This window comes from Pogoniulus pusillus, chromosome 3, assembly GCF_015220805.1.
Source record: "Pogoniulus pusillus isolate bPogPus1 chromosome 3, bPogPus1.pri, whole genome shotgun sequence".
Classification (NCBI taxonomy): domain Eukaryota; kingdom Metazoa; phylum Chordata; class Aves; order Piciformes; family Lybiidae; genus Pogoniulus; species Pogoniulus pusillus.
The window spans coordinates 20777038-20803270 of NC_087266.1; the positions used below are offsets into that span (position 1 = coordinate 20777038).

Sequence of the window (26233 nt, forward strand, 5' to 3'; positions counted from 1 at the left end):
AGGCTTCAGTCAGAGTTTTCACTAGAAACTCAAGATAGCCCTCACAAAATGGGTTGAAGAGGAGAACAGATTTTGTTAACACCAGTTTTCCCTAGGTATTTAAAGATGGAACTACAGGCCTCCTTAGATAATCTAGCCTTTGATTGCGTATTTTTAGATGGAAATGCAGATTCTGCAGTTGCTGTATTCTCTTGTTCAGAATGGTTGCTGGTTTTCACAGAGCCCTAAAGGCTGGGAATGCAATGCTTGAAGTGAGCAACCCCAGTGCCATTTTTGGCAACATTTTTTAAACTCCTCTACATCATGTGGATGATCTTGGAGGTCTCTTCCAACCTGGTTGATTCTATGATTCTATGATTCTATGTCTACTACATAGCACATATAGATATGCATTGCTTCAAGCACGTGGTTAGTTATCACTGTTTGTTGCTACATTCTCATTTCAGTTGTAAAACTCATGGCTTTATTGCTTTGCAACTGTCTTACTAAGTTGTGACGCTATCCAATTGTTATTGTACAACTGAAGTAAATATGCAAAATCTTTTAAGATGCATGAAATTATAAAAGTCTTGTATAAAAGTGAAACTCAGCTGTTAATTCAAAACCAAATGTGAATTTCAGGTGTTTGGCCCCTGTATTGTTTTTACTCCCTCAGCATATGGATAAAATGTATTTTAATACATTCTGTTTCTCATACAGATTTTTTTTAAAACAGAAAGCAGCTACAATTAATAAAAACAATTCTGAGTGAGATCACAAGGCTTCCTGAATGCCTTCTTGGGCATGTAGACAATGGCAAATCAATTTCTATGTGCTTCATGACAGCTGAAAGTAGCTGTGTGATACTTAATCTGAAGCAGTTTAATTAAACCTTGGCATTTTAACAGGATAAAAAAAAGTAACTAGTCTATTTCATTTCCCTATAGTGTAAACAGAGTGCATGACAGACATCTGTGAGATATATAATTAATCCCACTAGTCAGAAAAGACTTTCAAGGAGAGGTATAAAGACTTCAGATTATATATGCAATAAAGTTTATATCCCGAAGATGCTTATTAAGTACTCCTTAAATTACTCAATGAGATGATTTATTGTTGTAAACATTGTGAAAATGTTTCTATATATAAGTAGATGCATGATATGTATTTGCAGCTTTAAAGAAAGATAACTAAAATGGAGATAAGAAAATAAGATACAGGGTGCAGGGTTCTGCAGTTTGGCCACAAATAAGATACAGGGTGCTACAGGCTGGGGACAGAGTGTCTGGAGAGCAGCCAGAAAGAAAGGGACTTGGGGGTACTGGTAGATAGTAGGCTGAAGATGAGCCAGCAGTGTGCCCAGGTGGCTAAGAGAGCGAATGGCATCCTGGCCTGCATCAGGAACAGTGTGGCCAGTAGGACAAGGGAGATTATTCTTCCCCTGTACTCAGCACTGGTCAGACCACACCTTGAGTACTGTGTCCAGTTCTGGGGTCCTCAATTCAAGAGAGATGTTGAGGTGCTGGAACGCGTCCAGAGCAGGGCAGCAAAGCTGGTGAAAGGCCTGGAACACAAATCCTATGAGGAGAGACTGAGGGAGCTGGGATTGTTTAGCCTAGAGAAGAGGAGGCTCAGGAGTGACCTAATTGCTGTCTGCAACTCCTTGAAGGGAGGTTGTAGCCAGGTGGGGGTTGGTCTCTTCTGCCAGACAACCAGCAATAGAACAAGAGGACACAGTCTCAAGTTGTGCCAGGGGAGGTATAGGCTGGATGTTAGGAGGAAGTTCTTGCCAGAGAGAGTGATTGGCATTGGAATGGGCTGCTCAGGGTGGTAGTGGAGCCACCATGCCTGGAGGTGTTCAAGAAAAGCCTGGATGAGGCACTTAGTGCCATGGTCTAGTTGACTGGCTAGGGCTGGGTGCTAGATTGGACTGGATGATCTTGGAGGTCTCTTCCAACCTGGTTGATTCTAGGATTCTATGCAACTGCACCTAACAAAACTGGAGAAGAAGTCTGAAAAGCATATTTCATATACTACAAAAATGGGTGTAAGGAAGGAGCTGTACTTTTCATTGCATTTTTATAAAATTTACTTTAAAACTATTCATTGGTTTGAAACAAGTATCAGTGATGCATGGGAAAAACACAGCCTCTGTGCTAATAACACCAAATGACATCGAAGCATGTTATTGAACTGCAATTCATGTTCAAGTTTATTTGAATGAAGCATGCCATTCCTAATTGAGCCAATTTTCAATTAAGCAATACTACATACTACTGCACAGGGATGCAGAAGCAGTAGAGAAAAGTTTCTCTGATATATCCTTATGTGAAGAAAGAAAGAAGCATGTATCAAGTTTTAAGATAGTTAGAAAATGTGTACTACAATCTCAAGATCCCTTAGGGTGTTTTAAGTGCCCTCCAGGTGTTACCCCAGGAGGACACTGGTCTCCCACAAATCCTATCTCACATCTGTGAGATCCTATGGCTGTCTTGCATAGGCTACATGTGATGGTTTGGGCATTAACCCACCCCCCCACACTTTTGTAGGTACCCAGCTAACTCAGACAGGCCTCCAGGAATATAAATGAAGCTATTTATTTTACAGCAGCAAATATACAAGCAGCTATTTACAGTATATACAGTTATATACAGAAATATACAAAGGATAAACAATACAGAAGCACAACTCCCCCCCCAGAAATCTGAGTCCCCAGGAGGGGCTCTCAAACCACCCCAACACCTCCCCTTGCCTTCTCAACCTTACCCCAGTTCTCAGGAAGAAGAGAGGTGCAGCCAAGAGGTTAGGGAGCAAGGTTAGTGGCAGCAAGGTTAATGATATGTGACTAAGTCTGAAGGCAAAGGCAGAATGAAAGACAAAATGGAGAATGTTTTACTTCTTCTTCCCAGAGTTCTCAGCGTGACTCTGAGAGTAGGAGACACAATTGTTTTCCTTTTTCATAGCCTCTTATCTACTTTTTCTCACCAAAACATTCTAGCTTGCTTCAAACTAGCACACTACAGCACACTGTGCTCACTTAATTGTCAAAGGAAATCAATGAAGTCCCAGATCCCCACTGATGGTAATGTAAACTTTTAGTTTACAGTTAGATATATATGAGCACTTGCATGAACGTTTCTTAATCTCATATTGAATCTCACCCTTAGAACAGGAGCAAAACTGAAATCATTGGGTTAAGTATATGTCTACATGCAAGTGTTTTACGTTCTTTCAGATGTCTTAGGTTGTCCTAGAAGTTCGTATGGGGCTGGTAAAATAACAAAGGGAAACTTCATGTCACTACAATACTAGCTGGATGCCAGGTAAGATACCCTTAGTGCATATCAAAGAGCATTCAATCCTACATATAACCAGTTGACATGACTCTTAAAACAATATTGCATGGATATTAGGTGCCCAAGACAAAACTGTGGCTAAAAAAAATCTTCTGACACGCTAGAAGAGAGAAGGTTAAAGGGTTCCTGATTTTATGTAAAGCTTTCTAGTCACTAACAGTTCTGCATCTACATGTACACAGAACAACTTGGCTTCCACACCTCAGCGTCAAGATCCCAACTGAGCTGAAGTGAAACAGATCAAGCAGCCCAAAGGACTAAACATGGAAATGCTGCACAGAGCACTCTCAGTTCTTCTATTAAAAGCACAGGGGCAAAGTGATGGCTCTGCTTCTCCCAGTATTTTACATAAGTCAATGGACAACTGGCTCCCTTATTTTAGGAATACATCCAACAAAGTGTTTATTGAAGTAAAGCTGAACTGATCAGGAAATACAGGAAAGACCAGACTCCTTTTGGAGGTGCTCTGGAATATGATGAGATGAAACAGATATAGACGGAACACTGTGTGAGAGTCTAAATCCTCTCTCTTGTTCATCAACAAAGATTGCATCGTCTCTCCCTAATCAACAAAGACAAAGATTGCTTTTGTTAACTTCCTGGACTTAGACTCAGTGCTTGGCTTAAAGCTCAGCAATGCAAATCAACAGACAACGACTTGGAAACTCCTGGACCTGAGCCTGGCTGGAATGCCCAGGATGCCTACATCTTATCTCAGCTACCCCCAAGGGAAAAGGTTAATGTGTATTCAAGGGTATGGACAGGTACAGCCAGGGAGGGGGCAGAGGCCTTCCCCCCGTGGTGTCAGACCCCTGTGAATGCACAAGAATACACAGGAAGAGTTCCTGGGGAGCTGCAGCTGGACACTGAGCAGAAAACTGTATAAAAGGCAGGAGGAATGCCTGCCAAAGGGTGGCACCTCCACCAGACTACTAGGTGGCATTTCTACCAGACTACCAAAGGTGGACCTCCACCAGACTACCAGAGTTGCACCACCACCAGAAGAACCCCTGACAAACTCCACAGAAGATCATCCCTGAGCCTGCACCCGTCCCCTCTCTCTCCTCCCCATCTGCGTCTGAGGGTAATATGATCCCAGCTCTTCTCCTTCCCTGCTTCTTCTCTTCTTCTCCATCATTATCTCTCTCTCTCCCCCTCTCTCTCTCTCCCTCTGTTTTGTCCAAACTTGTCCTTTAATAAATAGTTTTGTGGTGATATATGGTCTCATTTGCACATTAATTTCACAACATGGAAATCCGTAAGAATAGATCTTGCTCCTCTGGACAGAGATACTGTTAACCTCTGTTCTCTGGACCCTGGCACACTGGAAATCTGATTAGACACTAGGGAAAAAAAACACCCCAAAAAAAAAAACAAACCACCCACAAAACTATTTTGAGGGTTATCTAATCTTGAACAGGTTGCCCTAGAGAGGTTGTCTACAGACTTGGAGGTGTTCAAGACAGCTTGACATGGCCTGGAACAACCTGGAACTTTCAGCACTGAACAGACTAATATGACCTCCAGAACTCCTTTTTCATCTAACTACTCTATGGTTCTGTGAAGGTAATCTTAAGCATATGACTTCAGATACACATACAGTTAACTCCAACTTGGATGTACAGGATTTCAATTAATCCTCATTGCTAATGGAGACTCCATTTCCCAGCATGAGATATAGGAACATGCATTACGTATCTAAGTCATATACAATGTACAATCAAAGGTAAGATGCTTATGAAATACAAAGAACATATAGGTTAAGCAGAGAGATAAGAAACTGCCCACAGGACATCTAATCTTCATTTCATAAAATCACAGAATCGTAGGGGTTGGAAGTGACCTCTGGAAGCCACCAAGTCCAACCCCCTGCCAAGGCAGGTTCACCTAAAGAAGTCACACAGAAATTTATCCATGTGGATTTTGAATGTCTCCAGAGATGGAGACTCCACCACCTCTCTGGGCAGCCTGTTCTGGTGCTCCACCACCCTTAAATCAAAGAAGTTTCTCCTCATGTTTAGATGGAACTTCTTATGATCAAGTTTGTGCCCATTACTCCTTGCTCTCTCACTGGGCACCACTGATAAAAGACCAGCCCTATCATCCTAACACCTACCCTTTAAGTATTTAGAAGCACTTATGTGATTCCCCCCTCAGTCTTCTTGTTTCCACACCAAAAGGACCTAGCTCCCTCAGCCTTTCCTCGTAAGAGAGATTATCTTAAGCCCTTAATCATCTTTGTAGCTTTTTTCTGTATCATATGCAGTAAATTCCTGTCATACTTGAACCAGGGAGCCCAGAACCAGGGAGCCCAGATGTGACCTCACCAGGGCAGAGTAGAGGAGTAGGAGGACCTCCCTTGACCTGCTTGCCACAAATATCTTGATGCACCACAGGATACCAAAGGCTTTCTTGGCCACACAGGCACATTACTGGCTCATGGTCATCCCAAAGTCCACCAGGATGCTAAAGTTCTTTTTCCCATAGCTGCTCTCCAACAGATCAGTTCCCAACCTGTACTGATGGATGGGAATGTTCTTGATCATAGAATCAACCAGGTTGGAAGAGACCTCCAAGATCATCCAGTCCAACCTAGCACCCAGCCCTAGCCAGTTAACTAGACCATGGCACTAAGTGCCTCATCCTGTATTTTCTTGAAAACCTCCAGGGACAGTGCCTCCACCACCTCCCTGGGCAGCCCATTCCAATGGGAAATCACTCTCTCTGTGAAGAACTTCCTCCTAACATCCAGCCTATACTTTCTCTGGCACAACTGTGTTCTTCCCCAGACACAGAACTTGACATTTGGCCTTACTGAATTTTATTAGGTTTCTCCCCATCCAGCTCTCCAGCCTGTCTAGGTCACACAGGATAGCAGCACAGCCTTCTTGCATGTCAGCCACTCTTCCTGGTTTTGCACTATCAGCAAAAGTGCTGAGGTTATGCTCTATCCCTTCATACAGTTCACTGATGAATATATTGAATAGGGCTGGACCCAGTACCAGTCCCTGGGGGATACCACTAGCCACAGGCTTCCAACTAGACTCTGCCCTACTGACAACAAATCTTTAAGCCCTGTCCTTCAACCACTTCCTAATCCATATCAGCACTTAACCATCCAATCCACACTTTAAAAACTTGGCTGCAAGAATGTCATGAGACAGCGTAAAAAGCTTTGCTAATGTTGAGGCAGACTACATCCACTGCATTCCCCTTGCCTATCCATCTAGTTATGCCTCCATAAAAGGTTATTGGGTTGATGAAGCACAACTTCCCTTTGGGGAATCCCTGTGCACTACTCATGATAAAGCTCTTTTCCTCAACATGCTTCTCTGCAGCATCAAGGACAAGCTGCTTCATCACCTTTCCCAGGATGGAGGTGAGGGTGACTGGCATATAGCTACCAGTGTCCTCCTTCTTGCTCTTTTTTTTAAGACTGGAGTGACACTGGCCTTCCTCCAGTCCTCAGGCACTTCTCCAATGTGCTCACAAGCTCAACAGTGGAGATGCAGATCCTAGAAAAACCAATTTTATCAGAAACTACATTTATGCTGTTAATACTGAAGCCTGAAAAGCTGAAGCAGAATTGGGACTTGTCGGGGTTTATAGAAGACCTGGAAACATTTTTCCTACTTAATGTTTATATAAGCAACTCTTACCTTTTTTATTACATCCCTCATAAATTAATTTATCTTTTGCAAAGAAACTTTATATCTTGCATTAGTTACACAGAAGTAAAACTTATTTGGTTGTCAATTTCAATGTCAAAACTGTTATTTGTCTAGGAAAAATATGTATGCTTAATATTAAAGGCTGAGATACTTTTTTTTAACCTTTTTTTTTCTTTTAACAGAGAAACTATGGTAAAGAATTCTGAGATTTAATAGTTGATTTCTGCATGACTATTTAATCTCAATTACTGTCACTAAAAATTCTTACACTGTCTCAGAACTGGGCTTTAATTGCAGAGGTAGCTGCAATTAAAAAATAGGTATTTTATTGTAGCTGCCATTTCCTTCAATTCCTTCTTTTTAAGTGAAATTAAAAGGTATCTGTCTGTCTTTCTGCCTGTTGTGTTTCAGAAATGCAGAAACAAGCTTGCATATTTTCTTACGAGTGGTAAGCGATCTGTAACAATGGAACACATCCATCTCGTGGAAGAATATAGCTCAAAATATCAGTGTAGCCTCTAGATTAAAAGGTGAAAGTTGCTTCAATTAAGTATAAACAATTCTGAAAGGCTCCAAATTGTATGAGGGTTTCATAATAGTGCTTTTTTTGGTTTTGTTTTCTTATTTCAGTCAGGAAAGAAACAATGGTACAGAGCAGCTGACACATTGTCATTCCACGTGTGAGATTCATAGAATCATAGAATCAACCAGGTTGGAAGAGACCTCCAAGATCACCCAGACCAACCTATCACCGAGCCCTATCCAGTCAACTAGACCATGGCACTAAGTGCCTCAGCCAGTCTTTCCTTGAACACCTCCAGGGACAGCAACTCCACCACCTCCCTGGGCAGCCCATTCCAATGGCAAATCACTCTCTCTGGCAACAACTTCCTCCTAATATCCAGCCTATACCTCCCCCAGGACAACTTGAGACTGTGTCCCCTTGTTCTATTGCTGATTGTCTGGGAGAAGAGACCAACCCCCACTAGCTACAAACTCCCTTCAAGTAGTTGTAGACAGCAATGAGGTCACCACTGAGCCTCCTCTTCTCCAGGCTAAACAACCCCAGCTCCCTCAGCCTCTCCTCATAAGGTTTGTGTTCCAGGCCCTTCACCAGCTTCATTGCCCTCCTCTGGACACGTTCCAGCACCTCAACATCTCTCTTGAATTGAGGGGCCCAGAACTGGACACATCACTCAAGGTGTGGCCTGACCAGTGCTGAGTACAGGGGAAGAATAACCTCCCTCGTCCTCCTGGTCACGCTTTTCCTGATACAGGCTAGGATGCCATTGGCTCTCTTGGCCACCTGGGCACACTACTGGTTCATCTTCAGCCTACTATCTGCCAGTACCCCTAGGTCCCTTTCTTCCTGACTGCTTTCCAGCCACTCTGTCCCCAGCCTGTAGTGCTGCTTGGGGTTGTTGTGGCCAAAATGCAGGACCCTGCACTTGGCCTTCTTAAATCTCATCCCATTGGCCTCTGCCCACTCATCCAGCCTGTCCAGGTCCCTCTGCAGGGCTCTCCTATCTTCCAACAGATCAACACCTGCTCCTAGCTTGGTGTCATCTGCAAACTTACTGATGCTGGACTCAATCCCCTCGTCCAGGTCATCAATAAAGATGTTGAACAGGACTGGGCCCAGCACTGACCCCTGGGGAACACCACTAGTGACTGGCTGCCAACTGGATGTGGCACCATTCACCATTACTCTCTGGGCTCTTGCCATCCAGCCAGTTCTTGACCCAGCACAGAGTGAATCTGTCCAAGCCATGAGCTGCCAGCCTGCCTAGGAGCTTGTTGTGGCTGACAGTGTCAAAGGCTTTGCTGAAGTCCAAGTAGACTACATCCACAGTCTCCCCCACATTCACCAGGGAGGTAACCTGATCATAAAAGGAGATCAGGTTGGTGAGGCAGGACCTACCTTTCCTACACCCATGCTGGCTGGGCCTGATCCCTTGGCCATCCGGCAGGTGCTTTGTGATGGCACTCAAGATGACCTGTTCCATGACCTTGCCTGGCACTGAGGTCAGGCTCACAGGTCTGTAGTTTTCTGGCTCCTCCTTTCGACCATTCTTGTGGATAGGCATCACATTGGCCAGCTTCCAGTCTTTGGGGACCTCTCCAGTGAGCCAGGACTGTTGGTAAATGATGGAGAGTGGCTTGGTCAGCTCACCTGCTTAAGACCTGATGCACACGTAACAAATCCTATGCAGTTTCTCATGAACTATTTTAAATGGTTTTACCTTTAGGTACTGTCAAGTAGCTTTTCTATGCATTACTGCACATCAGTTAATGATCCAATTTGTAAATTCTCAACTATGTATAAAATTGAATATATTTAGTGCAACAGCCAAAGGGAGTTGCACGTATTCCCAACAGCCTACAAACAGGATAGAATTCATAACATGATAATGTTAGTATCACTATGTAGTAATTTGTCCCTGTACTGATTGCTTTAAGAAAGAATATTTGGGTTTTTTTAATAAAATTGTATTTATTATCATTGTGTTCCTTATAGAGATGTATATTATCTATATTCTTAAAAGGTAAGTAAAGATGCATATAATTTAACTTGTATGACAGATATATGATAGCAAAAGTAATTTCTGCACAATGACTGTGCAGTAAAAGATTGATGTAAAACAACAGGTCAGTGTAGTAACATAGCTGAAGTTTTATTATTACCATTATTATTTGGTACATTTAAAAAGCGGGCATGCATTCATGTGGGTAACGCAAGAATTCATGAATTAACAAAATCTAATGATTCCTCTTCAGAACTATATAAGGTTCTTGCTACAGTATGAGTAGCACAGCAATTTCCAAAGTACTATAAAGACCCCATGGAATTCACATTTCCCTGTATAGTGTCCTGGAGGGATAGTAAAGACTTGAAAATAAAATTATTATGCTATGTGCATGTCCACAGCCATCTGGAAAGAGAAAGAGTACAATTTAGGTAGAAAAAAAAAAATAAAACAAACAAAGGAAAATGCCCAAAAGAATAACCAGGCTAACAAACTTGTTAACAATGTTGTAAACTCAGATTTCAGGATGTTAGAGGGCTTGTTTACAAGCACTGTCAGAATACCTGTAACAGAGATCTTTGTATGAGTACAGAAATAAAGATTCCAGTAAATTCAGGAGAAAAGCCCATTTTTTACATAAAGATAAGTCTTAGTTGTTATATTTAACCACATAAAGTATATTACACTGTTGAACATACATTGTTGTGAAACAATTACTTTTTCATGCAATTGCTGCCTTGCAATTGCTTTACAATAACACTTGCACATTTCTAAATCACTTTTACCACAACACTACAAAAATAGCTATCTAGCTATATTGTACCACTGACTGAGTTTGTTTCAGCAGAATTAAAAAACAAAACACCCACCAGAATTAGCTCCTGATCAATGTGTGCCCTACTGTAACAACATGTGTCAAAATAAAAGGTTATTTTTAATGAATAATTCCTTATTTAGAAGAGCAATATGGCATTCAAAATCTAATTAGTTTATCCTTTTCTCCACAGATAGTGGGAAAAAAATTAAAAGCAACTGAGAAGAAAATAATACAATATAAACTGGTACAAAACTGGTACAAATGAGAAAGTGTATACCCTGCCAATCAATCCATTCACATCAGTCAGATCTAAAAGGTGTAAAAATCCCCAAGCAAAATAGATACTCTGTATTAATTACTGATGCAGGAAATCTTCAGAAGCACAAATTCAAAAACAAAAGGAAAAGAAAAAGGTAAGGGAAATGAAGGCAAAAGAGGGATCAAGCAGGGCATGGTAAGTCTAAAGTGATAATGTGGAAGAGCTGTCCTAGACAGACGGAATGAAGTTTGGAATGGTCCTCACCCATAGCGACTGTTAGGAATGAGCTTCCTCTCTGAGTTTCCTTTTGGCTGGACCATATAGGTTTGCACTGAAAGAAACCTATGACTGAATCAGTAACTACACACTGGAGCTCCTCAGTGGAGAACACGCCAGAAAAACCAACGGGAGCAGGTAAGAGTCTCCAAAAATGTTCTCCAGAATGCTCAAGCAATACATTTAGCTTTTTGTGGGCTACATAAAGAACTTAGAGAATTCTGAGAGGCAATCACAGATTCTAGATGCTGCAGAAGGAATATAATGCGCAACAGAAAAAATTGAGTAGTGTATCTGAATTTCCACATGCTTCAGTAGCTCAGGGTTATTAAATAGTACAGTGTATTACTAAAGTTTGCCCAAGAGCTTCAGTCTTCTGGAGCTACTGCTTAAGCTGGGTTGTTCTCATGGTCACTGGCCTGAATGTAGAGAAACCCCATCTTCCTGTCCTGAGACTTCAAGAGGAGAGCTATTGCTAGTACCAAATTACGGAGCTCAGATAAAGCTGTTTTCCATTCAGTATGCTGTCCAGAGCTTGCTAGAAGGCAGCTTGCTTTGTAAAGGTCCTCATGGAATAAGCAGGGGATGACATATAGCCTCAGAATAGTTGTTGTATCCTTTTAGTACTCAACAACTCTACTGAATATGTAGCACAGGCCACAGAGACTGCACAGAAAAAAATATATCTATTTCACATCTCATTATATATATTTATAAAGGGTGTTGGCAGCTTAATGACAGCATGACAAGTAACAAGCACAGCGAGAAGTCATACAATAACCCAAAGGTTGCCATCTTTAGAGATCAATAAACTGCTTAGAACCAGCTGAGTACAGGTGGGTGCATGTGATCAGCATGAGCTATTCCTCTCTCTGACCTTAAGTTTCTTTATTGAGAAAGTCATTTAGCTTCTCTTACCACTGAGTGGGAATTAAAAAAAAATGACACATGCAACACAGTCATTGAGATAGGTGCAGGTGAGGAAGAAGAAGGTGAAGTCAACTGTTTATATGACGGTATAGATGCCACAAAATCCAATCAATATGTTACCCAGTTCATTACTGTCCTGGAGTCCTGTATACCCCTAAATTCCTCTCCTGCCGTGACTTCAGGGGAGAGGGAAAGCCGCCTGGTTCCCTCCCCTGCCTCGCCTGCCCTGCAGCCGTGAAGGGGGGTGAGCAAAGGGGTCCTGCCCGCACGAGGAGTGCCCCGTGCAGTGCTCGCGCTGGAATTGAGCTGGGATTGGTTGTGCGCTTTCACGCCTAAGGTGTGGTAACTCTGCCCTTTGTCTAGTGAGGGTATAAATATTTGGGGTTCCCACCTTTGGGGGTTCCCACCTTGGAGTTCGTCCCGCTTGGAGTTAGTTACTGCCTGAACCTGAGAGTTCCCCCACTCTCGCCTCACCTTGGATGCAGAGAGATCTTCAGACTGCTTCAAATATTGACACCTTTTGTAAGAGCTGAATACCTCTTAACGACTCTTTGGCAGCTGCTGAAAAGGGAACGACAGAGACAGACCTCACCAGGAAGTCAGCCTGATCGTGAGTTATTTTGGCTCAGCTCCGCTTTATTAGTAAGAAAACCACTATAATTTAATAGCTAAAGCCTTTTCCAACTTCTGACTTCCAAAATAGTCACATTATCGATGGTATCCCTGTAGATAATTCTCATGCGACTGAATCTGCTAATTAAACTAAATTAATCTTTGTATATATAGTTTTGGGAAAATAACTCTATTTTTGTATAAAATTCCCGACTTGGCCACACATTAATTTCTGCCTCCACAACAATTACAAAGCCAAATGTCTTTACACTCATATCTCCCTCACCGTACAAGTAACATCTTCAAAAACAAGTGAATACAAAGTCACTCAAAATAAATTAGTTTCTTCAGGGATTTTATAGTTGCTATCAATAATATGATATTTCATTTTCTGTGGAACAGATTCTTACGCACAAATTACTATTGCCTTTGAGTCTAGATGATAAACATATATAACTGTACTGCTAGCCCAGTGATTAAAATACATTGTGAGCATTTTACTTGCACCAATGATTTTTAACACCATATTTTGGATGCATAAATCCACTTATATTATGGCATGTTAAGAAACAAATACTTTTAAGAAAATTACTGAATTTTCCATTGATTTTGCTTTACATTGGGAATGTATCTAGGAAAATAATCTGAAGTACTTTATCTCAAACTCAGACACATAACAGCAACAGCTTCACAGGTTAACTCCCATGAACCTTCCAACTCCTATGAACAACCAGCTAAACATTTATTGTTAACCATTATAATTTTCACAAACACTACAGCAACAGCTGGGAAGTCCAGACTGGCAGATGTTTTTTATGCAAGAGATGGCTGCTAAGTATCATCTTTTAGATCTTTAAGAAGATTCTGCACAAGAGAGGGCAGGAAGTAAGAGGAAAAATCAAAGGGAGGTATATGGATTGCATAGTCCTACACTAAAGCAGGCTAGTTTTTAAAGTTTATTTATTTAATACTACTTTGTGCCTACAATATCTTTGATGATTGTAAACCACTCATATGACACAAGTCTTAAGTCAGACACAAGTTCATGACAGTCCACCAAAGTTGTTTCAAAACAGCTGAGATACAAGGGGCTGGAAGAGATTGGTAGGAGATCAACTGAAAAAGAGAAACAAAAAGTTGCTGGGAGTCAAAGGGGAAAGCAGTTATTCCACATAAATGACGACCTGTATGGAAAGATTAATTTCATCTTCCCTCATACCCTTCTCTTATTTCTGCAGTAAATACTTCAGTGACACATTTCAGTGTAAAATCAGGAATGCCTGCTCCAGCTTTATGTATCCCAATATACATCACCCTGATTATTTTCCACCTGAAGGACATTAGACCTTCATAACTCTGGGTGCCAAAATAAAAGATGTGATGGTTTGAGTGTTACACACCCTCCCACTCTCATGGAATCACCCAGACTAGACTCAGCTGAGCTGGAAATTAGAATGAAGCTTTATATTTACAGCTTAGCACAATATACAAATAGACATTTACTATATATATAGCTACTTATTTATAATATTTACAGCTATACACAGAAATATACAAGTTAAAAAGTAATACAGAAACACAACAACCCTCCCAAAAACCAGTCCCCAGGAGGGGCTCCCAACCACCCTTCCACCTCCTTTCCACTCCTCTACCTTATCCCAGACTTTGCCTTATGTTCAAGGTGAGTTTGGAGAATCAGCCAGAGTGGGTTAGGAAGCAGACAGGTTAGTTACACAGATGGCAAGTTAGGGAGAGAAGGGAGGCAGCCAGAGCCAGAGAGCAACTTTGTTATCTACGTTTGTGTTCTTGTCTTTCTAGATCTCACAACTGTTTCCTTCTCGCAGCCTATAAACTAAATCTTCTCACTAAAATATCCCAGCTAGGCTCAAACTAGCACAGCTAGTAGCAGTTTAGTAGCATGAACTTCCCTTCACATTTTGCTATGCTAGTTATAAAGGTGAATTCAGTCTTGGAGAGCTGGAATCCCAACCCACGTGGGATGGCAGGATATGCCAGAAAACAGCACAATACATTGCACAACTCTTATATATTTTACAGACAGTGTAATTTCTACTACATACACAACCAATACTTCCAATCCTTTCAGCTGAATACTTCCATATGTTCCGCTCAGATTTGCTAGCTCTTTCAATCTGTGACTTATTCTTTTGATCACCAAGTCCCTTCTTATCCAACAGTTCCTGCCGTGCTCATTTCCTACTTTTCAATGGCTTTGCTCATGAATATTTCCCCTAATTAAAATATCTTTTAAAACAGAATCCCTTCCTTGGTGATTCATTTTCTGACCTCAGCGATGAGGCAACCAGATTTTGCTCTGTACCCCTAATCTGAGTTTTGCATGCATTTCCTCCCAGGACCCATAATATTTTGGCTTCCCCATACCCACTATCCTACTAGTTTCTTTATGCAAAACCTGCCACCTTTCTCCACTTACATTATACATTTTCTCCTTTGTTCTCTGACCTTTCCCTACTCTTTTCTCCTTTTCAGTTGCCTTCTTGGTGTTCACTCCTACCTGCCTTTATGAATATCTTTGTTGTAAAATCTGTCAGAAAAATATTTATCTTCTGAATCTGCACTGTCACAGGCAACCTCCTTCTCTTTTATCTTACAGGTCCATTTTTCTTCTCCCCAGATTTCAAATCCCATATTCCCTGAACCTCCTTCGGAATCCGCCCCTTGACCCTTTTGTGACTCAAACAACTTCCATCCTGTCACAACTCCACAACACATTTCAGATGTTTCCACGAAAATCGCCTCCAAACTGGCACGGCTCAGCAGCCCTTCACTCTACCGCCCCACCGGCCGTCGGCCCCTGCACATGCGCGCTCCGCGGAACGCCAAGCGGGACGGGGACGCCCTCCAGAGGCACCGGCTGCTCCCTGCTCTCCTACCCGCGAAAGATGGGGTGACAGGGCTGCATCTTGGTGAATGGGAGGTGGTGCAGCGGCGGTCGGAGAGGGAGTCCCCTGTGCCTCGCTGTCCCAGGCCTGCCAAAGCCACGGCGCTGGCACCGGTGGGGTCGCGTCGGGTGCCCGTTGCCCCGGGCGGGGCGGGAGGCGCGCGCTGCGGTGGAGATTCCCCCAACCCCCCCTCCCTCGCGGCGGCCACGGGAATTGGGAGACACCAGCACGGGACGCGGGGCGGTGGCGGAGGGAGGGAGGAGAGAAGGAGGGAGGACACGGGTCGCCTCCCGCCCTCGGCTCGGCCTATTCTCCGCCCTCTGCCGTACCTCCTCCTCTCCCCACCGCGTCGGCGAGGCTGCGAGAGCGGCGTCCGCCCAGCACCCGGGACGCCAGGACAACCGGAGGAGGTGCTGCCTGCGGGAAGGGAGCTGGATGAAGACTTGTGCCTCCGGGCGGGTTCGTCAGCCCCTTGGGCATGAAGGGGACCGCGGGGATTCTGCCCTGCAGCCGAGCGGGGACATCAGGTAGTACCGCGCACGGTCTCCCCCGCTAGCAGGGCGCGCTTCGCCCCCGGCTCGGCCCGCCTCAAGTATCGGGAGAGGGCAAGTGTCATCCGAAAACTTAAGCCTCGTGTCGCCTGCCGAGGGGCGCAGGGCGGAGGAGGGAAGGCAAGGAGGCAGTCCTCGGTGTAGGGTTGCACATCGGTTTATTGACCAAGACCTTCTTCGTGCTCTGGAAACTCAGTCGAGTCCCTGGGGTTCGGCTTTTCCCTCTGGGGGCGAGGCGCGGAAGGGCTGTGGTGTGGCATTGGTGCCGGTATTTGTGCCTCTGGGCTTCCCCTGCTGCGGCGTCTGCGGTCCGGTATCAGTGGCAGCGTCCGCGCTGCGGGCGGCAGAAAGTTTGCAGCAGGGGTAAGGGGCAGGGAGAAGCGGAGCCTTGGGAGGTGAGAGCGGTGCGGGCTCTGCGTGGGGAAGGGGCGCAGCCTTTTGTTGGGAGGCACAGGACGCTGTTGCCAGTGGGTGATGGGTGCTGCAGCTTCCCTTCGCCTGACAGGAGTGATGCTGCCAGCAGTTCGCTCAACTTGTTTCACTGTTGCTTGTTTAGTTGCCATTTGTCACGGAGAGGTAGGATTAAGTATCCGTAAAGGTACAATGTCGGCGTCTTTAACAGCCGCATTTCAGTCTTCTGTGAAATTTGATTACCTCCTTGTGTCATCCTAGAGATGTGTAGGAAAAGAAAACAAACATAATCTGAGCAGAAAGAGGTGCATCGCAGTACACCTCAGACTTCAGTCTGTGTTGTATGCCCTGCTGTTCTTTCTGACTCACACTTCGCTTTTTTAAGTGAACCTTGTAGACTAAGTATAAGATTTTAGTAAATTGTGTGAATTATCATGAACGCTGTTGGAGGTTCAGTTGAACTCTTTTTCACAATCTGTTACTGCCCCCTTTGCTCATACTTTGCGTAAAGGCAAGTGGGTTTTTTTTGCTTAGTTTTTGCAAAATCATTTCAGGAATAAAAAGCAACAGTGTCCCACCGAAATTCTAAGTATCTTTGCTAAAAAGTGAAAAGACAATATTGAACCACCTTAAAGAAAAACAAAAAAGCTACCCTCCTCACCATCCCAGACAAAGAACTGTCCATTGCAAACTGCCCTGAGTGAAAAGATTTAAGTAATTTCAAATAAGGTGAGGTCCACTTAGAGAGAATGTCCTGAACTAACTCCCCTGGTTAATTCAGAGATAATCTAATTTAAGAATTACCCACTGCAGTTCTGTTTTACTTCCAAAATTTTCAAGTACCAGGATAAACTCACAATGTTCTTTCCAAAAGCCAAAGGAAAAAACTTAAAAGCAATGAGCTTATTTTTGTTACATCAAAAGAGTATGTTTTCAGTTGGGGGTTTTGTTGGTGGTTGGAGTTTTTTTAATAAATTTGCAAACAAACTTAGAGTAGCATTTGAAAACAGATTATATTGAGCAACATGCATCTGTTACTGCAGGTGACGCTTGTAGTTGTTCATTGGACATTGGTAAGACACCATACTTAAGGTGATTTTTTTCAGCTTGGGAATTCCCTAAGAATACAATAGGTTGTGACTCAGTGCAGCTTTGAGACTTCTTTATTTATTCTCTCTCTCTCTCTTTTTTTTTTTTTTTTTTTTTTTTTTTAATGGACTTTTATATTGCATTAAGCTGAGAGAGATCTGAGGAAAGAGAAATATGGGCATGTATAACACTCAAAATCCTTCCCACTTTTTCATGTCTGTTCTTTAGGGTTGGTTTTGGTCTTTTGTTTCTTTCATTGTCAGCGTCACATGTAGCATTTCTCTGGGCTTTCATGCAAGTGGCAGATTTTATTAAGCACGTGAAACAATTTTCTATTGTAAAATGTTCGGTAGTTCTCACTTTAAAAAATAGATATGACTAGGGAATTACCATTTTTCTTGACAGCATGTCAGTTAGAACTTGGTTTGCATAGGCATGAGCATGTGTAGTGCATTAAAAGAAGGTGTCATTCTAAAGTGTCATTGACTAACTTTTCAAGGGTTTGGTTTTTGTTTTCTTTTTGTGAAAGTGAATGTATTGCTTGTAAAATGACTGCTAGGCTGTAACTAAGAGGGGAGAACAAATCAATGTAATGTAGGATCTAATTTAAGATTTTGAGTACAGGTATAATACTTGGATGCTTATGGATTTAGTGCTCAGTTCTTAACACAGGTATTTGAGTTAATTTTTTTCATAGCAGCATCTCAGTTAAACTCACAAACATGCTGTTGATGCAGTAGTGCTTAAGCTATGCAGAGGTGGACTAAGGAATTTTACCTTTGCAGAGCATACCAAAGCAAAAAGATTTGTTTGCTAATAGGCTTTCTGTTCTGATAACATGTCCAAATTTTATGTAGCTATTGCTATCAAAAGCCGAGCTTGCTTTAGAAATTAGGACCTTAAATGTAACTGTGTTGAAAAAATACTCTTTTATGGCATTTTACTCTTTTTACAGTGAAAATGGCCAGGTGAAGCAAAGGAGGCATATCAAATGTCATTAAGGTATGAAAGTGTGGGAAGTTTAGTGATGGGAGAAGAGAAGGAATTTAGGAATCAAGGGGTTTGGGAATGTTTTGCTGTAAATGCTAAGTCACTATATTTCTCTTGAGAATTTGAGGTAAAGGTACACTTGGAAAAAAGCTTTCACCTGCTATGATTGCATATACAATATTTTTCTTGTAGTCCTTCTTGCAAAAAAATTACTGCTGTACTTTTAAAGCCTTTTCTTGAGACCTCTCTTGAACCATGATAGAAAATCTGTTACTTCAATGTTAAACCTATCTGATGTGGTCGGACAAGATGACACCATGGTGAAACTAGTTACCTTAGTGTTTTTGCGGAGGCAAGAGACTGAGAGAGTTCCTGTAGAATGAGCAGAATGAGTTTTCACTTTGCATGACCATTGTGGGTGTTTTTCCCTGTCTTCTGCTACATTTCCACTCATTCTTCTCTCAACTGAGAGACTCCTAATTATTTCTCCTTTTTATGTCAGCTTTTCTAGGTTATATGTGGTAAGTAATATTTTCTGCTGGGTCTCTTTCAGTTCTTTTGTATTTCTTAGGTAGTGTACCTTCTACAAAAGAAAAAAGGTAAAGCTATAGCTGTTCCAAGAAGTAAACTGCAAACAGTAGTCTGCACTTGAAAGCAATGTATTGTCTTTTATGCAAGACTATTTGATTGCTGATCAGTTTCAGCTCTTGGTCACACTAAGCATCAAAATACCATTTTGAAGAATTTCTTATACGTAAAATTATTTACCTATTTGATTAGTAGTTATGCTTTAGAAAATTTCTAAGGGTCATGCAGGGCTAACATTTGTATGCAGTTATGAAAATATTAGAGGAAGACTACAAGTACACAACCCCCTCATTCTCTATTCAAGGGTGTGCCTCCCTTAACATCTTAGTGATTTACAGTCTCTTGACAAACTGTTGTTAGATTAAATTGTTACATTTATCTACTTTCTGGTAATATGTAGAGGTTTAGATTTTACAGAGTGACACTGAACAACTAATTACTTTCTTTCCACTTCAGCAGAGAGACTTGCCATGATGTTTCTTAATATATTGTCAATATCATGTAACACCTGTCAGCCTCTGAGATTGAAGAATTACTTTTGGAAACTGCATCGTATGTAAACCATACAAAGAACCCCAAATAAATTTCTTTCTTGTGATTGCAAACATTCACTGCTTCTGAAGATGAACACTTGTTATCAATCTGAAGATGAACACTTGTTATAAGCAATTATGAAAACTTTGTAACACCACGTCTCTATAAATGTGGAGAGACAGCTTCTCTTACAAAACAAACAGTTGCTTTGTGGAATTTGGATTTTGTATGGTGAACATTCCTCATTGTTGTAATAAAAAAAATCATTGGTAAAAACATGTTTCTCCGTGTTGTAGAAAAGTAGAAAGCTTTTGGAACAGAATTTTTGTGACAAAATGTCAATATCCCAGGAGTTCTGCAACTTGTACAAACTGAAAGAACACATCAGATTTCAAGAATTACAAAATAGCATATTCCTACATTTATGCTAAACATAGCAATTTAGTTGATTTCAGAAACAAATTCTTTACAGAACTGTTTGATACTTTTCCCAAGATAAAGCTACTTTCTTTTTCCTTTTTTTTTGAATGAGGGATTTATAAACTAATTTGCAAAATTATTTGATAATAATGTAATAAATGAAAAATTACAGCATAATACTGCTTTTCTGGCTTGATTTCTTTGAACAAAATACTTCAGCTGTGGAGTTTTGCATGAAGATTTTTGCTAAGAGATTGGAAAATGACTGTTTTTTTTAATCTATTCACAGAAGTGGACATGCGTGTAAATAAAATGTACCTGCTCTTTTCATGGTGCTAGTTTCAAAACCTGCAACATTTGAATAAAACACCAAGATAAGAGAATTGAAATTGAAAGAGCTGGCTGATGGATGATTTTCTGCAGTCTCCCACTCTGCTCTCAAAAGCAATCTTCCCAACATAAAGAAAGAAGTTTGCAACTAGTCTTAGAAAGAGTGTAGTAGTAACCATTGTGTAACTCCAGAGATGACTTGCCATTTCTTGCTTGTTACTTGAATTGGTAGTGGGTTCTGAAGTGTTCTGTCTTCTGAAGTCTATAGAAAGAAAGTTCATCTTTCAGAAAAGCATTTAGTGTGTCTTGCCACTGGCCACCAAGGAAAAATGGTTGATTAAAAATAATTTTAAAAAAAAGCAGTAGACAGTATGCAAAAAACTTGAATCTTGGTGAAAACTGAATCTTAGCAGTTCCTACCGACAATCTACTGAAAGGATTGTGAAAATTCAGATCTTGTATTCTGGAGTTCCTGTACTGTTCTTCTGCACTGGGGGTTGGAGGATTAATGCATTCTAACAAGGCAGTCTTTGCAGACTCAATTTCCCTACAGAAGCACTTTGTTATGTTGCCTATTGCTTCCATTTTCTCTGTTCAAAGTTCCATTCTACAAAGGGTGGTGTGGATTCTTGCTGCTGTTTTCTTTCATCACATATCTGCAATAACTATATGCTTTTAAAGAGCTGCTTCAAAACGTGAGGACTGGACTTTCCAAGCTGCTTGTACCAAACCTGACTGAGATCTCGTTTGGTGGCAATGAAAGGGTGCTAGTCTATTTGTCAAAAGCTCCAGCATTCCCACTTTTTCCTTGACTTACAATATAAACAGATCTGGAACAGTTTCGTGGAAGATAGTTGTTTGGGTTTTATATCCTGACAAAGAATGTGTGCAGGAGAAGTACCAATGAATTTCCTCAGAGTTATTTAAATATATATAGTACAATTTTTTTTCAGACAGCCTGCATTTTAGGACAAAATCATGATGGTTTGGGTGTTCCCTGCCTCCCCCCCCCCCTCTTTGGAAATCACCCAGACTAGACTCAGATGGCTCTTGAAATTGAATGAAGCTTATTATTTACAGCTTAGCACAATATACAAGCAGATATTTACAGTATATATACAGTTATATACAGAAATACACAAGTAAAAGGTAATACAGAAACACAGCAGCCCTCCCAGAAACCTGAGTCCCCAGGAGGGGCTCCCAGCCCCCCCCCCCCCCGCCTTCCCCCTACCCCTCTCAACCTTACCCCAGTCCCAAGGAAGAATGGAGGTTCAGCCAGGGGGTTAGGAAGCAAAGTGGATTATGAAAGAAAAAAAAAAAAAAGAGGGTGAGGTTAGAGAGAGGGATGCAGCTTGGAGCTTCCCAGTAGCATAAGTGCTTTATCTATGATTGGTTCTTCTTCTTGTACCTCTCAGTAAGCCTAGGAGTGAAGTAGACATCACCATTGTTTCCCTTTCACAGCCTGTAATCTAGTCCTTCTCACCAAAACATTCTAGCTAGCTTCAAACTAGCACAGACAGCTTAAAGGCAAATAGCTACTTAAAAAATTGGGAAGAGAGAGTAGCAGTAATTTTGTTTGTTTGTTTTTTGTTTTATTTTGGTTGGAATTTTTTTTGTCTTCCCCTAATTGAGATGTATTACCATTGAGATGTTGGGGTAAGACAGAATGGAACATATGCTGTTCAATATTGCATCTGTCCTGGAGCCCCTGTTGCAAAAGGGATGTGGACATGCTGGAGCATGTCCAGGGAAGGGCCATGAGGATGATCAGAGGACTGGAGCACCTCTCCTATAAGGACAGACTGAAAGAGTTGGGACTGTTCAGTCTGGAGAAGAGGAGGCTCCAAGGTGAGCTTACCCTCTGAAGAGGGCCTACAAAAAAATCTGGGGAGGGAGTGACAGGACTAGGGGGAACAGAGCAAAGCTAGGGGTGGGCAGATTCAGACTGGATGTGAGGAGGAAGTTCTTCACCATGAGAGTGGTGAGAGCCTGGAATGAGTTGCCCAGGGAGGTGGTTAAGGCCCATCCCTGGAGGTATCACAGTATCACAGTATCATCAGGGTTGGAAGAGACCTCACAGATCATCAAGTCCAGCCCTTTACCACAGAGCTCAAGGCTAGACCATGGCACCAAGTGCCACGTCCAACCTTGCCTTGAACAGCCCCAGAGGTCCTGACTAGCCGGATTTAGGGTAGAGTGTCCCTGCCAATGGCGGGAGGCGTTGGAACTAGATGATCCTTGTGGTCCCTTCCAACCATGACTGATTCTATGATTCATTGACCTCATAAATTATTTGAAGCACAAAGCTAGTAGGAAGGTGAGAGTTTTTAAATTAGTAAAGGTAGTGTTGCCCTAAAACAGCAACTCTCTGTAGCTCTCATTTTCAATAGATGTGAAGTAACTTCTGAAAGGGTCTTTGATTTAGCTTTTGCCCTCAGTTGTCATTTTTTATTGGAATTACTGAAAATAACTTTCTGAAATAATGAGTTCATAACTCAGTGATGATTACAAAATTGACTGAAATATTACAAATTAGTCAAGTAGGAGCATGATAAAAAAAAAAAATATATATATATATAATGAAAAACAACCATGGTATGTTTCTGTTAATTTTAAATACCATAGGAAGTTACAGTTATTTTGTTTCTCAAAAAGAAAACAAACCACCAAACCAAGTTTCTAAACAATTCAGGAGAAGGCAGAAACATGTCAAGGAGATGCTGCACCTTCTCCAATTGATGATCAAACAGATTACAGCTCTTCATCCTGTAAAAGAGGTGCTAAAAGATAATGTGACAGTAGTCAATGAGATTGAGTGGTATGAAAAAAAGTGAAGATGGGCTTGTTATTCACCCTACCTCATTGTCTTCTAACAACAATAAAATAAAACAAATTATTAAGCAATTAAGCTGTCAAACTCATTGCAGCAGAATATAGTGGGTAGGTAAAGGACCTCAAAGCCGTGAGTTCACTGGTAGACATCAGGTGAAGATAGTCCAGAGGTAACTTCTGAGGAGGGTTTGTATTTTCAAGCACAGAATTGGAAGGTAATGCCAGTGGTGAGGTGACCTTATTGCTGTCTACAACTACCTGAGGGGTGCTTGTGGCCAGGAGGAGGTTGCTCTCTTCTCTCAGGTGGCCAGCACCAGAACAAGAGGACACAGCCTCAGGCTGCGCCAGGGGAAATTTAGGCTGGAGGTGAAGAGAAAGTTCTTCCCTGAGAGAGTCATTGGACACTGGAATGGGCTGCCCGGGGAGGTGGTGGAGTCGCCGTCCCTGGGGCAGTTCAAGGCAAGGTTGGACGTGGCACTTGGTGCCATGGTCTAGCCTTGAGCTCTGTGGTAAAGGGTTGGACTTGATGATCTGTGAGGTCTTTTCCAACCCTGATGATACTGTGAATTGTCAATCACTGACGTGTCTCTCACTTTATTTTCATAAGCATTCTTTTTATCAGAAGAAAAGGTAGTATCTAGATGCATAAAATTTAGCCACAATTATGTTCAGCTGTGTGTTGTGGATACTGTGTTCAGCTACAGTGGACATCTGTCAGAAAGGAATTTGTTGAGATACCATCTACTGTACTGTTCTGGTTCAAGAACATTGAATGCTTTCTTGTTCAGTCTGTAGAAAATAAGCCATAGCACAAAATTTAGATGGTCTGAATCACTCAATATTCCTTTGAACTAAAATATCATTAATTTTTGTGATGCTAAGCTGTAGTACTAGTTGGCTTAAATTACACAAAAAAAAAAGAGAAAAAAAAAGTTGTGGTTTCAGGGATAAGTAGACTTCCTTGTAATTTACTTTTCAAGGGTGGAATTACCAGAGCAATTTAGTCAAGTTTTGTAAACAATCTACCCAAGGTATCAATTAGGACTTTCCCTGTTCCAGAAGTTTATTTTAAGTATTGTTGATAGGCTTCGGTTCTTGATGTAACTGAAAGTTCCTTTGAAATCTTTTGCAGTAGTATGTTATTGCACAGTTCTTTACTGTAATGCAAGGGCATGCATTAAGATACTGAAAATGCAATTTAAAGATGCTGCATTTTCAGAAGCATACTTGGTTTTGTGTTAATGTTGACCATTGCATGTTTAGGATTATAGCAAAATCAAGACTGCTAAAATCTTGAATTCTGACTTCTCAAAGGAAAGACAAAATCTTAATTCAGACCAGCATTGACATTTCATTCTCCCTCTCTCCCCCTTATGAAATAACAGGACTTCAAGGAAAATTTATACATTTATGGGAAAATGTTTTTTTTATCTTTGCTAATAATACCCTTTCATTAGTATATGATGTCTACTTAGCAGCAAATTTGACTGATAGCTCAGAGCAAAACAGTGGTCTCATCAGACCTACCTTTTTAGGGGAAGTCATTATGCTACTTCTGATGTGGCTGCCATAACCCATCAACATGAGTTATTGGCTTTTTTATACTGTATAATTATGATATAACATGATTCTATTCTTCATTCATCTTGAATCTTGCCTTTCTTATCCTTACTTAGAGAGTTTTCATAAGATTAGAGATTGTATATTTTGAAAGGGAATATTCACTGTTGTTGCTTTCTTATTCCCATAAGTAAAAGTTAATCTTAAATCTGAGGCAAAATAAATATCTACACTAAAAGAAGTTATCTCTCACTGTATCCCTCCCTGTAAGTATCGTGCTGTGTAGCTCTGCTCTATTCTAGTTAAATCTAATGATTGCTAAACTGTTCTTAGTTTTGGGATTATCTGGTGGTAATCTATTTAAGGTGCAGCAGGTATCCAACACTTTTTCTTAGAATTGCTGCAGTCATTCATGTAACCGAACATGTCTCTTACAAAATGCTTCCTGAATTCTTGGGAATATTTTGAAAGTAAATTATAAAATGATAGAATGATTTGAATTGGAAGGGACCTTAAATTATGGTGACTTCTGTCTAGATCTACAGTCTTTCCTTTTTTTCCCTTTCCCTTTCCTTTTTCTTCTCCTTTGAATGATAGGTTAACTTGCAGGCACTTCAGTCTAACCCAAAGCCAGCATCTATTGGTATTGTTTGCTCAGCTGAGTCCAAAAACAAGTTAATTTCAAACCTAATCAGTCCCTATTCCAAGAAAAAATACAAGTGTGCCTAAGCATGCCAGTAAATTCTTGTCTTAGGTTGCTTGTATACTTGGTGTCTGCACCTATGTCTTTGAGCATGCCAGACTTTTATTTGTGATGAATGCAAAACTGATCCAAGACCTTATATTGCCAAATAATATTTTTTGGACACGCATGGTGACTCGTGTGGTTTTCTTTAGCCCTATCATGAAGCTGGTGAACAAGCATAGAAAATTGTTCTTATTTTTTTCCAGCTCATGTTTCCAGCAGACATTTGCTGCATCCGCTCTTGGCTGACAGGCTTACTTCAAGGTCCATGCCTATCCAGAAATCAGCTCTTCATGCAAATATCCAAGAGTTGAGACCATCTGTGAAATCTGCTTCTCATCTATCTGTCATTAGGGTTTATTGATTGTACTGTCATTTTCAGGTATAATCTCAGAGTCGGGGTCAGGCCTCTTTACCATGAGTACTGCTGCATCCAGCTCAATGTGTAAATGATGAGCATGGACTCAAAGAAGTTTTTTGCACAGTGTGCAGAAAATCCTAATTAACAGCAGAAGTGACTAGACTAAAACAATTTTTATGTCTGCGTACAAAGTCCTGTTTTCATTTAAATTGAAGCTTCATGAGATTTTGGAGTACCTAATGGAGCTGTAGGAATACAGCTTTGGATGAGTTCACTACAAGCTTATCTCAAAGCTATGTCCATGATTCATTAATTTTTCCTGGCAATTACATTTTTATTCATGTAGTAAAAAGTTCTAGAAAGATAATACAGATTTAGTAGTCAGCATAAGTCTACTTCTTGGACACTGAATTTATCTCAGTAGCTTGAGCTAGCATGTATTTTTTCTGTCTCTTGAGAGTTACAAC

At 41.3% G+C, this 26233-nt stretch overlaps 1 protein-coding gene across 3 annotated transcripts in view; it reads left to right on the forward strand.

Annotated features, from left to right (window-relative positions):
* The first annotated feature begins 15564 nt into the window (after positions 1-15564).
* Positions 15565-26233, forward strand: part of SGCG (sarcoglycan gamma) — a 163457-nt gene continuing 152788 nt past the window's right edge. For 2 of the 3 annotated variants that reach the window (XM_064171860.1, XM_064171873.1), the window contains exon 1: positions 15565-15879. The gene's annotated coding sequence lies outside the window, so the exon portion shown is untranslated. Of the gene's footprint in view, positions 15880-18358; positions 18406-26233 lie in introns of all 3 variants that reach the window. The other variant, XM_064171867.1, reaches the window with a different exon arrangement.